Below are 14,275 nucleotides of genomic sequence, written 5' to 3' on the forward strand. Positions count from 1 at the left end.
TTGCTATTATATTTCATTTCTTTGATTTGAAAGTGGTTGATTGAAAAGCCGAATCTTGAGCTGCTTTCTGAAAGCCAGGTGGTTCTCTTCCAGGTGGAGAGTGTGTCCCACAGTTTTGTGGACAGAACTGAAAAGGTTGTGAACTAGTGCTAGTGCTACATTGCTGGACCGAAGTGGTCTGCCAAATCCTCCAGATTCTGAGTAGTTGTCACTCCTAATAATGGAGCCCCACAGGGTTTGGAGAATGTGCTGGTGGCAGTAATTACACTAATGGTTAATCATCCATGCTTCTGCAGTGCTAAGTGCTGGAGTATTTTCTACTCTCTCAACACTGCATATGGCTGTACGGTAAAATGTTGGTAAATCCGTTTCTGTTTTTTACTGTTCCATTATATCCGTAATCAGAGACGTTTTTATGGGAGGGCAAAAGGTGCACTTGCTGAGGGCCCCACCTTGGACGGGGGCCCCACAAAGCTGCCTGATCTGAAGAAGTAAGATTCCATTTTTCACCAGTCCTAAATAGCACACGTCAGGATATTTTATGGGGTGCTGCTGAGGGTTTAAACCCATTACCTTTCTATTTTGACAAGTACTTTCTGCCTTGATCAATTCATCATGTATTGCTTTCTGTGTTCACTGTGGTATGCAAAGTGTGTGTGTTCCTTACGGCACAACTCTGTAGCATTCTTTCCTTCCTGTGGGAATTATGTTGATTATGTGCAATAGACAACAGTGAAATGCATATTGATAAATTGAGTGCCACAATGATTCAGAAGGTAACTCAGTGTGTGAAGCATCCATTGGAGAGATATGTGTTCATATGCACAATTAGAATATCACATTCCAGCAAGGCTGGCTGAGCCTTTCCTATGTATGAAGTTTATAAACCTGCCTGCATATGTACTTGGTTTTGCAGAACAACATCTGCTATTATCAGCAATGTACCTGTACCAAATAGGGGTTTATATAAAAACTAACATGTCATCGGTATGGTGAAGGTCTAGAAATTGGTTTGTTCAGATGGGGTGTTGTAAAACATAGGCAATCACCTCCAGTGATGGCATACACTGTTAGTCCAAGAGGTGAATAAGTATCCAAATTCAAGACTATGGGCCTCATTACACGGTAGGCGGTGAGCCATGGCGCTATTAGCGCCATGGCTCATGCGGGTAAAATACCGGCACCGCCTTGGCGGAAAGGGGATTTACCGCCCCATTCCAAAGTTGGAGGGGCGGTAAATCCCCCTTCCGCCATTGCCCTTCCCCATTCCCATTTCTGCCCCATAGGGCTCTATGGGAATGGGAAAGGCGCTAATTACGGCACCGCAATTTTGCGGTGCCATAATTAGCTCCAAGGTCCCTTAGCGGGTTGGATTTTAACGCCTGCAAAAAGCAGGCGTTAAATCCCCCAACCCGCAAAGGGACCTCGTAGTAAGGCGGTAGGGATTTACCGGTACCGGTAAAATACCGGTACCGGTAAATCCCTACCGCCATCCGTGTAATGAGGCCCTATGTAACGAGAACTTTTGTGCTTGTATCCTGGATTTGCCAGCAGTCGATACAGTGATCCTGGTCAAATGATCGAATATATCTTACATTACTGTGCTGTCTTCTGTGAGGTTTGCCTTCTTGCATCCTTCTGGCATCGTTTAGCCCATTACTTGATCTTTCTTCTTATGTAGGCCATGTGGGTGGAAGGGTTGGTAGACAGAAGAGAGCGGACCAGATGTTGCAGGCCTCAGGCAAGCATATTTTAAGGTCTGCTTGTTTGACACAAAAACAGTTTGCTTTTTGGTAAATGTCGTAGGTTTTATGCACGTTTATAAATGGAAATGTCAGAAGCCATTGTCTTGGAAATATTGAAAACTTTAAATTACAAAAGACAAACCCAGATAAATTTGTTAAATCACATCGACTGGTATGCAGGTACTTATATACTCCACTTGATGATGGAGAGACCAAAGCTATAACCATTCCCATTTTGCATAACACCCTTCTATAATATTTTGTTTAAAACTTGTCTTGTTTGGCAATGTGATTTGTGGACTTTACAAGTCTGTTTTCATAAAGTGAGATTGTTTTAGTTCATGATAAGACCTGGAAAAGAAAGGGTTCAAATGCAGAAAAAAAGAGTTGGCACAAATCCCAGCTTCACCCCTTCACCCCTTCACAAATGTGTGATCCTGGGCATCTGATTTAATCTTGTATTGCCTAATCTCTCAATATTGCCACTCCCTAAACCTTTCAAAATTGTCAGCTCTTCAGAGTGATTTCCTTCTCATGCTATGATCTTCATAAAAGCCTTATTCATGGTTTCACTGGCTAGAGGGTTGCTTCCACTTTAATAGTGAGCAAATGTATATTGTACACCACAGGCATTTGTTCCTTTGATATCTAATGGCAACACTATTCCATATCTCACTTCTAATCTCAGTCTGTCTGGATAGAAACACCTTCCTGGTAGCTTCTAATCTGCATCCACTATCCATTCTATGGTATGTGTAGCTTTCTCCGTCCTTCCAATTGGTCTCCTCTATCCATACATGTGCACTTTTGCATTCTGTGAGGCAGCTAATGTGACTTCTCTGTCATTATGGGTTACATGTACCGTTTACCTAAGGTGCTGCATTCATAATACAGGCTGCAGACGTTCCTGGATGCTATTGAAAAAAATTATCCTGTATGTGCTAGAACAGTAACCTCTTCGTAGACTCCTAATGTTGGTCTTCCAGGGCTGATTTTTTATCATTTTGATTAGAGCAAGAATGAGGAGGGTAAGGGGACTTAAAGGGAGTAAACATGCTTATTATGCTGCGAGACAGGATGTCAACCTACAGGTTGTGAGCGCGACAGGTGGCAGCGCGACCAGTATTCTTGATCCCTTAATTCCTTTGGTTTGTTGGATGGGGGCCCCAAAGATGTCCGTGCCCAGGGCACCAAAAGTGCTTAAGATTGCCCTGCCCGTAATGATTCAATTGCCATGTTATGCTTGTTGTATTTTGCTTGTTCTCATGTAAAGCACTTTGGATTAAAGGGCTATATACATTCAATAAAATACAAAATACAAATGTTGTTTTAGACTTTTCACCAGGGTTGAATGTGAGTGGTTATTTCGTGTGGAATCAGATTGAGAGAACTTTCTTAAAAAGGTGTTTGGAGTACCGTACTAGCAAGCAGAAACGCACTGCTTGTTGTTTTTAAATAGCGCAATGCGATTTTGCAAAGGCAATACGTTTATAGGATTAACACATTTTTGGCTTCCACAATTCAAGAGGTTTGCGAGGGGTCCCTTTATGGCCTTAAAAGCTAGCCGTCACAACTATTTGAACCTTATAAAATAGCGATCTTGAGTTGTTTTTTCTACTTTGTATGCCTTTGATAAAACAACAAACTGTTCTTTAAAAGGTTCTTCGATCTTTAGTCTACATGTGTTCTGTTTTGGTCAGTTTTGTAAGGGGATGAATAAACACGTGATCATTGTAAAACATTTTCATGGCATAAAAGATAGCAAAATGGATCACTGTCACCGCATATGATTTATGTTAATTTTGCATTGCTTTACACCGGTTGATTTTTTTTATCATAGATAGCATTCTTATGTCGTCTTATGACCCATCGTAATGGCTTCATAGTGCCTGGTCCATGAGGGTGTTACTGGTTCAAGGTACACAGATGAGTTGTTGTTCACAGGTGGGATACATCAACAAATTCTCCTTGATTGGTGAACGTTGTGAAGATACAAATCTGCCAGACATTTCAGCAAGGTAGTAGGCTGGGCTACATTATTTGATTGTGTTGAACCTGTTAAATAGGGGTAGTGGTCAAAGTTAGATGGCGTGGCCCGTTAGTGGAAGAACAGGTTCTCAAAGAACTTAATCCAAGACGCTTCCTTTCAAAGAACTCTGACCCTCATTAAGAGTTTGGCGGTTATTCCTGAGAAATTTAAACCAAACTCGATTACCACCTGCTGCCACTTGTAATTGCAACTTGTATATCAGTCCTTTATCCTCTGATCAGGGAGTACATGGATGTATGTGTGCCCTATATTGTTAGGCGGAAACCTGTGCAGTTCCCTCTGGGACCACTGCAAAAGATTTAGGACTACAGGTGTTTGGAAGTAAACCCACTTGGTAGCAGTCTGTACCACACAGATTCACTAGGTAGCTGTGGCTGAGCAGTCAGACTTCCCTCAAGAAGAGTTAGGCAGTATGTGGAGTATACAAAATAGGGCAATTTACACAGTAGAACAAGCAAACACGGAACAAGGCTTCGGTGTAAAGATATATAGTTATTTATTTATAAACACACATCTATGAAAACACACTGGCACTAATACGGTAAACACTTCAAGCACAATTACTATAAGAAAAATCAATCCCCCTAACAATAGTTTGACAAGTCTAGGTTCAACGGCACCACTTATTTGCAGACAGAGGGGAAAGCTTTAACCTAGATGGCACTCCAGTATTCGTTAGGACGGGAGAGAAAAGGCAAGGTATGAAATCAACTCGGTACCAACACTTTTATGAACAAAAGCAAGGCAAATAAGGCAGGGTCTACTGTAGATCGCAAAGTTCAGAGGCCAGGCCCACTCGGAGAGAGGCAAGGCGATGTGTCCAAAAAAGTATCACAGTGGAAATGCACTCCGAGTCTTTGTTGCAAATTGTTATAGAAAGATTGGACCAGTTCAGAACAGAAAGATGAGAAAGCTTGGAGGCGACCCAATGGAGAGGCGAGGATTCAGACACCTCACACTAACCGACACAAGGGAAGCCAGGTTTTTGGAGAGACAGCTCCGGCGGGGGCAGTTGTTCCTGGTGGTGGATGCAGTCGGGTCTTTGCCAAGAGAAGAGATGATCTCGTCGTCGAAGGAAAGTTGAAGATCGTTGCACCACCAGGGAAGAGACCAGTCGCGGACTGCTCCGTCACAAGGCACCACCTTTTGGTCGCGGTACTCTCCGGTTGCCGGGGTGCTCTGCACGGGCAATTCGACCACTACGTCCTGGAACGAAGAAAACGCAAAGGGGACTGGTTGTTCCCACCAGTCAGGGGAAGAGACTCTCCGGTGGGGAGATCTCCTCTGTCGTCGGGAAGTGGTGAGTCGGTTCAGCAGGGCTCCACCGGAGGTGTCGTCATTGCAGGTCAGCTCAGCTTTACCCTTGTTGGATTCTTAGGTCCTGTGGCGACTTCTCAGGATCCAGTCCCAAAAGCCCTGCTTTTATGCAGAAAACCCCCATTCATTCAGCCTAGCTGTCACTCAAAACACGCTAAGTGGTGAGCGGGGTGGCTCACCACTTGGGCCAATCACACCAGAGTGCGACTTGAGTTGGTAAGGCAACTCAGTCCAGGGTGCCTAAACCCCCTCCCACACCCGCTGCGGTACCCAGACAGAATGGCACCACTTTGGAGGGCCTTTGTGTGGAGGCCCGTTAAAAGTGGAACAAAGGGCTCAACCTTTGGTTTAGGAGTCACGGAGACGAACACAGACGCCATTTTAAAAACCGAGTTCTGGCAGAAAATACCAAACGATAGATTTATTTAAGATAAATAAACCGGTGGTATGTTAGAGATTAACGAGAAAAAGTATTAACCTCCAACAATGGGAAGAATCCCATAGGGTTATATTTGGGGTCGAATATAACAAGTAGTTTCCACTGCCACCAGTCAAAACTCGACGAGGGGGGACGGGACAGTGCCCCCTCGAATAACAGACCCAGGAGTAATCGAATTACCCCTACTAGTACGTCCACAATAGGAGGGTTTGTACTAGTTCTGTTAGTAAATTTAGGTCTAGTAAAGCCAATGGTGACTTTACATGCCCGGGAAGACAGTAGTCAGTCCCCGGGTATGGAGCCTATGGTGGGGGTCCGCTAGGACGCCCCAGTGTTACGGCACAGAGGGTGCGGTGTAACACACATAGAAAAACATATGATACCCTATGGAGTAAAAGACCCCATAGCCCATAGAACACTTTGACATTCAAAGGAATTACACACATTCATGTCCAAGAGTGGGAGAAAAAGAGTCTCACTCTTGGCAGGATGGAAAAAAACAAACTCCAGAAATCCAGCAAAGCTGCTGGGGGACTCACTAGGTTAGGAAATTCAGCCTAAACAGAGAATTCTCCCTAACATATATCTGTTGGCTAAACAGTACATGGATGTATAACTCTCCTTTCTCTGCTGGTCAAATACTAGTACATGGGTATACGCCTGTCCTATATCTGCCAGTCAAGGAGTAGATGGGTGTACTTCTGTCTTATATCTGTCAGTCCAGGGATTCATGGATGTGTGCCAGTCCTATATCTGTCAATCCAGGAGTACATGGATATACACCTGTCCTTTATCTACTAGTTAAACAGTACATGAATGTCTGCCAGTCCTTTGTCCAACCTTCAAGGAGTACATGGGTGTACGCATGTCCTTTATCTGTCAGTCAAGAAGTACATGGTTATGTGCCTATCCTTTATCTGCTGGTCAAACAGTACATGTATGTATGCCTGTCATATGTCTGTCAGCCCAGGAGTAGATGGATGCATGTCCTATATTGGCTGGTCAAACAGTACATGAATGTATGCCAGTCCTTTGTTTGCCTGTCAAGCAGTACAGGGATGCATACATGTCCCATATCTGTCAGTCCAGGAGTACATAGTGATTTAGACGCTTCACTGAATGGCCGTCTAAATATTGTCTTGAATCTTATCAGGGCCAGCTCAATACTTCCTTCATAGGTTCATACAGTGGTTACCAATACCATGGGTAGTAATGGTACTTATTTTAAAGTTTCAGGAAACAATGTAACTCTTGTAGCAGACGCCACATAACACGGAAGGCACTGCCGTTATTGCTGGTGATTAGCCTGAATGCTTATATTGAAACTTACTTGCCAACATGCTGTTTTCAGTCATTCCCATTTATGATCAGTAGTTTTCTCATAAAGATCGTTTCAAAACAAGTAAATACTATTGACATTTTTAGTGGACTGCCTTAATTTATTTTTTAAAACAATTCTGTAAATAAAAATAATACACTTCAACTTTCCATAATTTAAACATTGTATTTTTTCAAATATTCCATTGAATCCCATTGAAAACTCATTTTAAATCAGGAACAGAGTCTTTTGTAAAGCACCTATAGAAAAAAGGCGTATCCTTTACATTTGCACATCCAGGCAGATTGGCTTTGGCAATGCCCGTTGTTTGAGGTTGTCATTCGAAGAGTATTCCCTGTGCTTCCTTATTTCTGCCAGATTGGCAAGCTCCCTTTTTGCCCTGCAGCCCTTTTTGTGTTTGTGTTTTTATGACCAGCACCAATCACACATGCTCCAGGAATAAATCGAGTTTGTTGTGAGTACCCATGAATCCCTGCTGCTTCTGCCCTTTCCACAGGGCTTTAAGTGGGCCAGGGCTTGCTGAGACGGAGCCCCGGCAGGCTAGGACAATTGTGTCTGAGTCAAGGCCATACCGGGGATCGCTAATGTCCCCTGATAACCTCAGCTGACTAGAAGCCAAAGCATTTTTCCTAAAGCACAAAGCTCTCTCACATATACACAAGAGTTTTGGTCTTTAGCCGAAAAGTCTTGCCTGCCTTTGCATTGTGGCACCGACCACCTGCAAGGCACCCCTTTCATTCGAAAAATGCAGAAATGTGACTTACTCTTCTGTCAGCCTGGGGCAAAGGTAGAGACAGGTCAAGATCCTGAATAGCGTCCATTGGATACCTGAACGATTATATAGGCGTGTATGACTGATACGGATATGTGCTGGGGATGCTCTCACGAGGCGGGAACATTAGAACGCGTGCAATGGGAGTGTGACAAAGGGAGGCTCTTCTGGGCCAGGTTAAACTTGATATTCAATACGGTGCTGAGAATGTCACTTGATACCTTAATGCCGGGACATGATCAGCTCATTGAAGATTTGACTGTTGCACAGAAAAAGTGGTTGTTTAGAGGCTCTTTGATGGCTAAGAAATGAATCTTGAGGTGCTGGAAGTCAATGATTCATCCTGAGGAGAGCACATGGCTTGAGGAAATGGGCGAGCTTGCGATTGATGCAGAGAGTTATTTACAGACATCAGAAGAAAAACAAATTGAGAGTATCTGGGGCAGATTATTAGAAATGCACTAATCTTTGTGCCACACAGGGGCCAGGTGAGGATGGGTGGGGTTCTTGACAACTGGTCTGTAATTTTTATAAATATGTAAATACAGAAATAAAAATTCAGGATCATCACCCTCACGCCCCAGGTGTGAGGGTTATGATCTATGCAAAGTGGTACCTGGCAGGGGGTCGGTGCTGCAATTAGGCAGCAAGACTTACCTGATTTGAATGCTTCCTGTTTGGCCACAGCTCTCTTGCTGAATTCAGCCGGGGCTTGTACGGGGACGTGGCCATTTCAATAGGGCTCCTTAACATAAAGTGTTCTAATCAAATTGCATCTGTGTTGTGTGTTAAATTCTATCTCTGTATTTATTCTGTTTCATTCTGCTTCCTTTTGTAATGCTCTGAATTCGTTTAAGGCCTTTTAATCAACAGTACACTGACATAGGGTTTTACTTTGCGTGGTTCCGAATTAAGTCAACAGTTTTCTATTGGTTGAGGTTGTAGATGAGTCAAAGATGCACGAGATCCTCCCTAGAAGCAGTGGTCTACGGCTTTCTGTGTAAAGGAGAGATAATTATTGTGTCCAACATTAGATTATGCTGTTTCTATAGATTTAAACCTTGCGTACTACATGTGTGAAATAATTCAAGCACTTGTGGATAGTGTCAGCAAGGTGTGCTCTTGTCATTTAGGGGCTGATTCATGGAATTTGTGCTCTGAAAAATGGGTTTTTCTGCGCCATTCTGCGCCATCCCCAAACTAACCCAAACAGACCAACAGCAACTCAATGACACCAATCCATCAAACCACCTGATGCGAGAAACTGACAGCTAACGACACCCAATGTAAACTAGAAGGGCAAACAGAATTAAATTAATAAAGTAGATCAAAGCAGTGAAATGGTTAATAAGAGTAAATCATACGCGAACAGGAAACAGATTTAAACTCCGGAAATGGATAGAATGCATGCAGAGTAAACAAAGTGAATGGCGTGGATGAATTACTTAGAACAGATAACTATATAGTTTGAATGAATGTGGGAATCGAATGAATATGTAGATCGGATGAGTGTATGGAATGGATGAACATGTTGAGTGGATGAGTGTGTAGATCGGCTGGGTGTGTAGAATGGACAAGCGTGTAGAGCGGATGAGCGCATAATACAGGGAAGCGAGTAGAACGCAGAAGTGCGTAAAACAGATGAATGTCCAGAACAGATGAGCGTATACGCGATAAGTGTGTAGAAAAGACGACTATGTGAACCTGATGAGTATGTAGAGCACATCAATATGGATAACGCATGAATATGGAAGTGTGCAGAGTGTGTAGACCTAGCAAATGTACAAAGCGGATGAGCGTATAGAGCAGAGGAGTGTACAGAGCAGAGGAGTGTATAGAGCAGAGGAGTGTATAGAGCGGAGGAGTGTATAGAGCGGAGGAGTGTATAGAGCGGAGGAGCGTATAGAGCGGAAGAGCATATAGACCGGATGAGTGGATAGACCGGATGAGCGGATAGACCGGATGAGTGGATAGACCGGATGAGTGGATAGACCGGATGAGTGGATAGTGTGGATGAGTGGACAGAGTGGATGAGAGGACAGCGTGGATGAGAGGATAGAACGGAAAAGTGGATAGAACGGATGAGAGAATGAGTGGCTAGGGCGGATGAATGGATAGAGCGGATGAGCGAATAGAGTGGATGAGAGGATAGAACAGACAAGTGGATAGAGAGATGAGAGAATGAGTGGATAGGGCGGATGAGTGCATAGGGCAGATGAGTGAATAGAGTGGATGAGTGGATAAAGCGGATTAGTAGATAGAGCGTATGAGTCGATAAGTGTACAGAGTGAATGAGTGTACAGAACGGATGAAGGTATAGAACAGATGAGTGTAGAGATGAATATATAAAACAGAATATTGCTGTTGATTGCGTGAAAGGCACGAGTGCTTAAAGCAGATGACTACGGGGAGCAGATGAGTGCGGGGAGCAAATGAGCACGGGGATCAGATAAGTGCGTAGAAGGGATGAATGCGTAGAGGGATGAGTGTGTAGTGGGGATGAGTGCGTAAAGAGGGTTGAATTGCGTAGAGGGGTTGAGTGCGTAGGAGGGATGAGTGAGTAGGAGGGATGAGTGCGTAGAGAGGAAGAATGTGTACAGGATGAGTGTGTAGAAGGGATGAGAGCGTAGAAGGGATGAGTGCTTAGAAGGGGTGAGTGCGTAGAAGAGATGAGTGCGTATAGAGCGTGAGTGCGTAGAGGGGGTGAGTACGTAGAGGGGGTGAATGCGTAAAGGGGGTGAATGCATGGAGGGGTGAGTGCGTAGAGGGGTGAGTGCATAGAGCGGGTGAGTGCATCGTGGGGGTGAGTGCATCGTGGGGGTGAGTGCATCGTGGGTGTGAGTGCGTCATGGGGGTGAGTGTGTCATGGAGGTGAGTGCGTAGAGGGGTTGAGTGCGTAGAGGGGTTGAGTGCGTAGACGGGTTGAGTGCGTAGAGGAGGTGAGTGCATAGAGGAGTGAGTGCGTAGAGGGGGTAAGTGCGTAGAGCGGGTGAGTGCGTAGAGCGGATGAGTGAATAGAGCGGATGAGTGGATAGAGCGGATGAGCGGAAAGAGCGGATAGAACGGATGAGTGGATAGAGTGGATAGAGCGGATGAGTGGATAGAGCAGATGAGTGGATAGAGCAGATGAGTGGATAGAGCGGATGAGTGGATAGACCGGATGAGTGGCTAGTGTGGATGAGTGGATAGTGTTGATGAGTGGATAGAGTGGATGAGTGGATAGAGTGGATGAGAGGATAGAGCGGACAAGTGGATAGAACGGATGAGAGAATGAGTAGATAGGGCGGATGAATGGGTAGGGCAGATGAGTGAATAGAGTGGATGAGAGGATAGAACGGACAAGTGAGTAGAACGGATGAGAGAATGAGTGGATAGGGCGGATGAGTGGATAGGGCAGATGAGTGTGTAGAGTGGATGAGTGGGTAAAGCAGATGAGTGTTAGAGCGTATGAGTGGATTAGTGTACAGACTGGTTGAATGGATAAAGTGGATGAGTAGATAGAGCGTATGAGTGGATAAATGTACAGTGTGAATGAGTGTACAGAATGGATGAAGGTATAGAACAGATGAGTGAAGAGATGAATATATAGGACAGGATATTGATGTTGAATGCGTGAAAGGCAGATGAGTACGGGGAGCAGATGAGTGTGGGGAGCAAATGAGTGCGGGGATCAGATAAGTGCGTAGAAGGGATGAATGCGTAGAGGGATGAGTGCGTAGTGGGGATGAGTGCGTAAAGGGGGTTGAATTGCATAGAGGGGTTGCGTGCGTAGAGAGGAAGAATGCATAGAGAGAATGAGTGCGTAGAGGGGATGAGTGCATAGAAGGGATGAGTGCGTAGAATGGATGAGCACGTAGAAGGGATGAGTGCGTATAGAGCGTAAGTACGTAGAGGGGGTGAGTACATAGAGGGGGTGAGGGTGCAGAGGGGTTGAGTGCGTAGAGGGGTTGAGTGCGTAGAGGGGTTGAGTGCGTAGAAGGGTTGAGTGCATAGAGGGGGTGAGTGCGTAGAGGGTGTGAGTGGGTAGAAGGGGTGAGTGGGTAGAGGGGGTGAGTGGGTAGAGGGGGTGAGTGCGTAGAGGGGGTGAGTGCGTAGACGGGGTGAGTGCGTAGAGGAGGTGTGTGCATAGAGGGGATGAGTGCATAGAAGGATAAGTGCGTAAAACAGGTGAATGCCTATTACATGTGAGGGGATAAAGCGGATGAATGCTGGAGCGAACGAGTGCCTAGAGCAAACGAGTGCCCAGCGTGAATGGACATTTGCGTAGAGTGGATGAGTAGGTAGAACGAACAAGCACGGACTGCATACTGATGAGTGCGTAGAAAGGACGAACACGTAGAGCTGCAAATGCGTAGAGCATGGGGCAGACAGAAGTGCATGCGTAGGGCAGACAAGAGTGCATACGTGAGGCAGACAGGTATGCATCCATGGGACAGACAAGAGTACATGCTTGAGGCAGACAACAGTGCACGCGTGGGGCAGACAAGAGTGGATAGGAGGGCATGGAACGGACTGAAGCGCATAGAATTGCATGACGTATAAAGTATGGTTTGGAACGCAGAGAACCCTTAAAGAGCATATTACCCACAATGACTGGAGTACGCATGGCGAACTGGAGTGCACGGAGCGAACTCGAACGCACGCGGCAAGCCGGAATGCATGAATGCTTGACCGAAATATATGGAGCAGACTGGGATGCATGGAGTGGATAGGAGTGCATGGAACGGACTGGAGCATGCGATGTATATAGTATGATTTGGAATACAGAGAATATCTGAAAGAGCCTATAACCCATCTTATCCCACCACCACGCTTACTCTCTCCTTACATCACCATTCAACTAGAACACAGTGATACTATGACACCATTCGGTATAACTGTTCTCATACCAACACTCGCCGCTCACTCCACATCATTCTAAGTAATCACTGCAGGTAACACACCGCCCAGCCAGGCGTTCTCCTCAGGCCTAATGCAGTCACATCCAATCTGGATAAATCCTGCCAGAACAAACACATACTCCTGACCTCTCAACCACACCTACCGCTCAAATGCAGCTATTACACGGATACCGCACGAGCTGCACACATACCCGGTGCTTACACGCACCTTTTTTGACTCTCTCTACTCTCTCTCCTGATATGAACTTCGGTTCAAAAGGGCGTTCAACCTACCAGCGCCTTCAGACCATACCACTGGTATATAAGGCACTATATAAATGCAAAATAACAATAACAATTTGTTAAACAGGGATTTGCAGGCAGAATGGCGCACAAATCCCCATTTTTCGGCACACACATTCCATGAATCAGCCCCTAAATCTCTAGGGCACATGTAATGCCAACTGGGGCAACACCAGCATTTACTAGAAGAGCTGGTATATTTTTAAAAGGCACAGTGCCCGTACTTCTCAGTAGTCCCAGTAGAGAGCCAAATAAGTGAATGGGGAGTGTCTACACTCTGCTCGTAACCATCTGTGCACAAGTGATGCACACTGTGAGATACACATTTTTCACATGAACTTTATTCCCCTTGCAGACCTCTAACTGACATTGACCCAGCCCTAATGACCCAAATGATGCAGCAAGTTATTTAGTATTCTTTCTTTTCATATGCTGCTTCCCTACAGGATAGTTAATTTATTAGTTGGGCTGTTGCATAATCAGTATGGAATTGTGAGTGCCTTACACATGAATGACATGGTCCCAGCCCTAAAAGCAGTTAATGTGGGGCCGGAAGGAGAGGTCAGGGGCAACGCGGTTGTCGTGGAAACAAGACAATGCAGAACAACATAAGACAAAGTGCTTGTCTTGGAAACAAGCCTACCTACAGGCTACCGGTTTCAGTCGTAGTGAGAATTAAGGGTTTAATTGGCCTGCCTTGAGGCGTCCATAACACGTAGATCATGGGTTTGAATCCCAGCTAAAATGCTTTATGCCTACACTTTTAGCATCAGCAAGGGGGCTGCAAATCTTTTGTTGAGAATTGTATTTACTCAGTGTAGGCTGAAGACACCTTCAAGGTACTGCTGTGCAGGCAATTGCCAAAAAAGCTGCAAGTGTTAAAAAGCTGCAGTACCGGTTCTGTTCTCCCAAAGATGACTCCAATAATTGTAATGATACAATACTGGGTCTTTTCAGCCGGGCTGTTTTTATGTTGAAGGGACAGTATGGCACTTTTAATAAGGTTTGGTTTATATTTAAAGTTCAGTAACTTACCAGTGTGCTTTTCATGATATTAAAAGGACAGTAGAGTAGTGTGGGATATATTGACCCACTCAACGGCATTGCCCCAGATCACCAAGCTGCATTTGCACAAGAAACAGCAACCTGGCTGTGCTGGCTCCTGTGCGCACCAGGACCTCAAAGCTGCGGTTTGGCAGCATCAGTAAGATGGCTGCACCATTCTGCCTAGCACACTTCAGGCAAGATGAAACAAGGGGACACACTGAAAACGTATGCCAGTGTGTTCCGAGACATATACATGGAATCAAGTCAAAAGGCAGCACTGCTTTGCTGAAAAAGCCAAACTCCACTTCAAACTGACACATTTTCACCCTTTAAAAATGCTGTTTTAACACTAATTCCATCTGTTCATTCTGAAACCACTGTGA

Source organism: Ambystoma mexicanum, chromosome 7q, assembly GCF_040938575.1.
Source record: "Ambystoma mexicanum isolate Mex_15411 chromosome 7q, UKY_AmexF1_1, whole genome shotgun sequence".
Taxonomy (NCBI): domain Eukaryota; kingdom Metazoa; phylum Chordata; class Amphibia; order Caudata; family Ambystomatidae; genus Ambystoma; species Ambystoma mexicanum.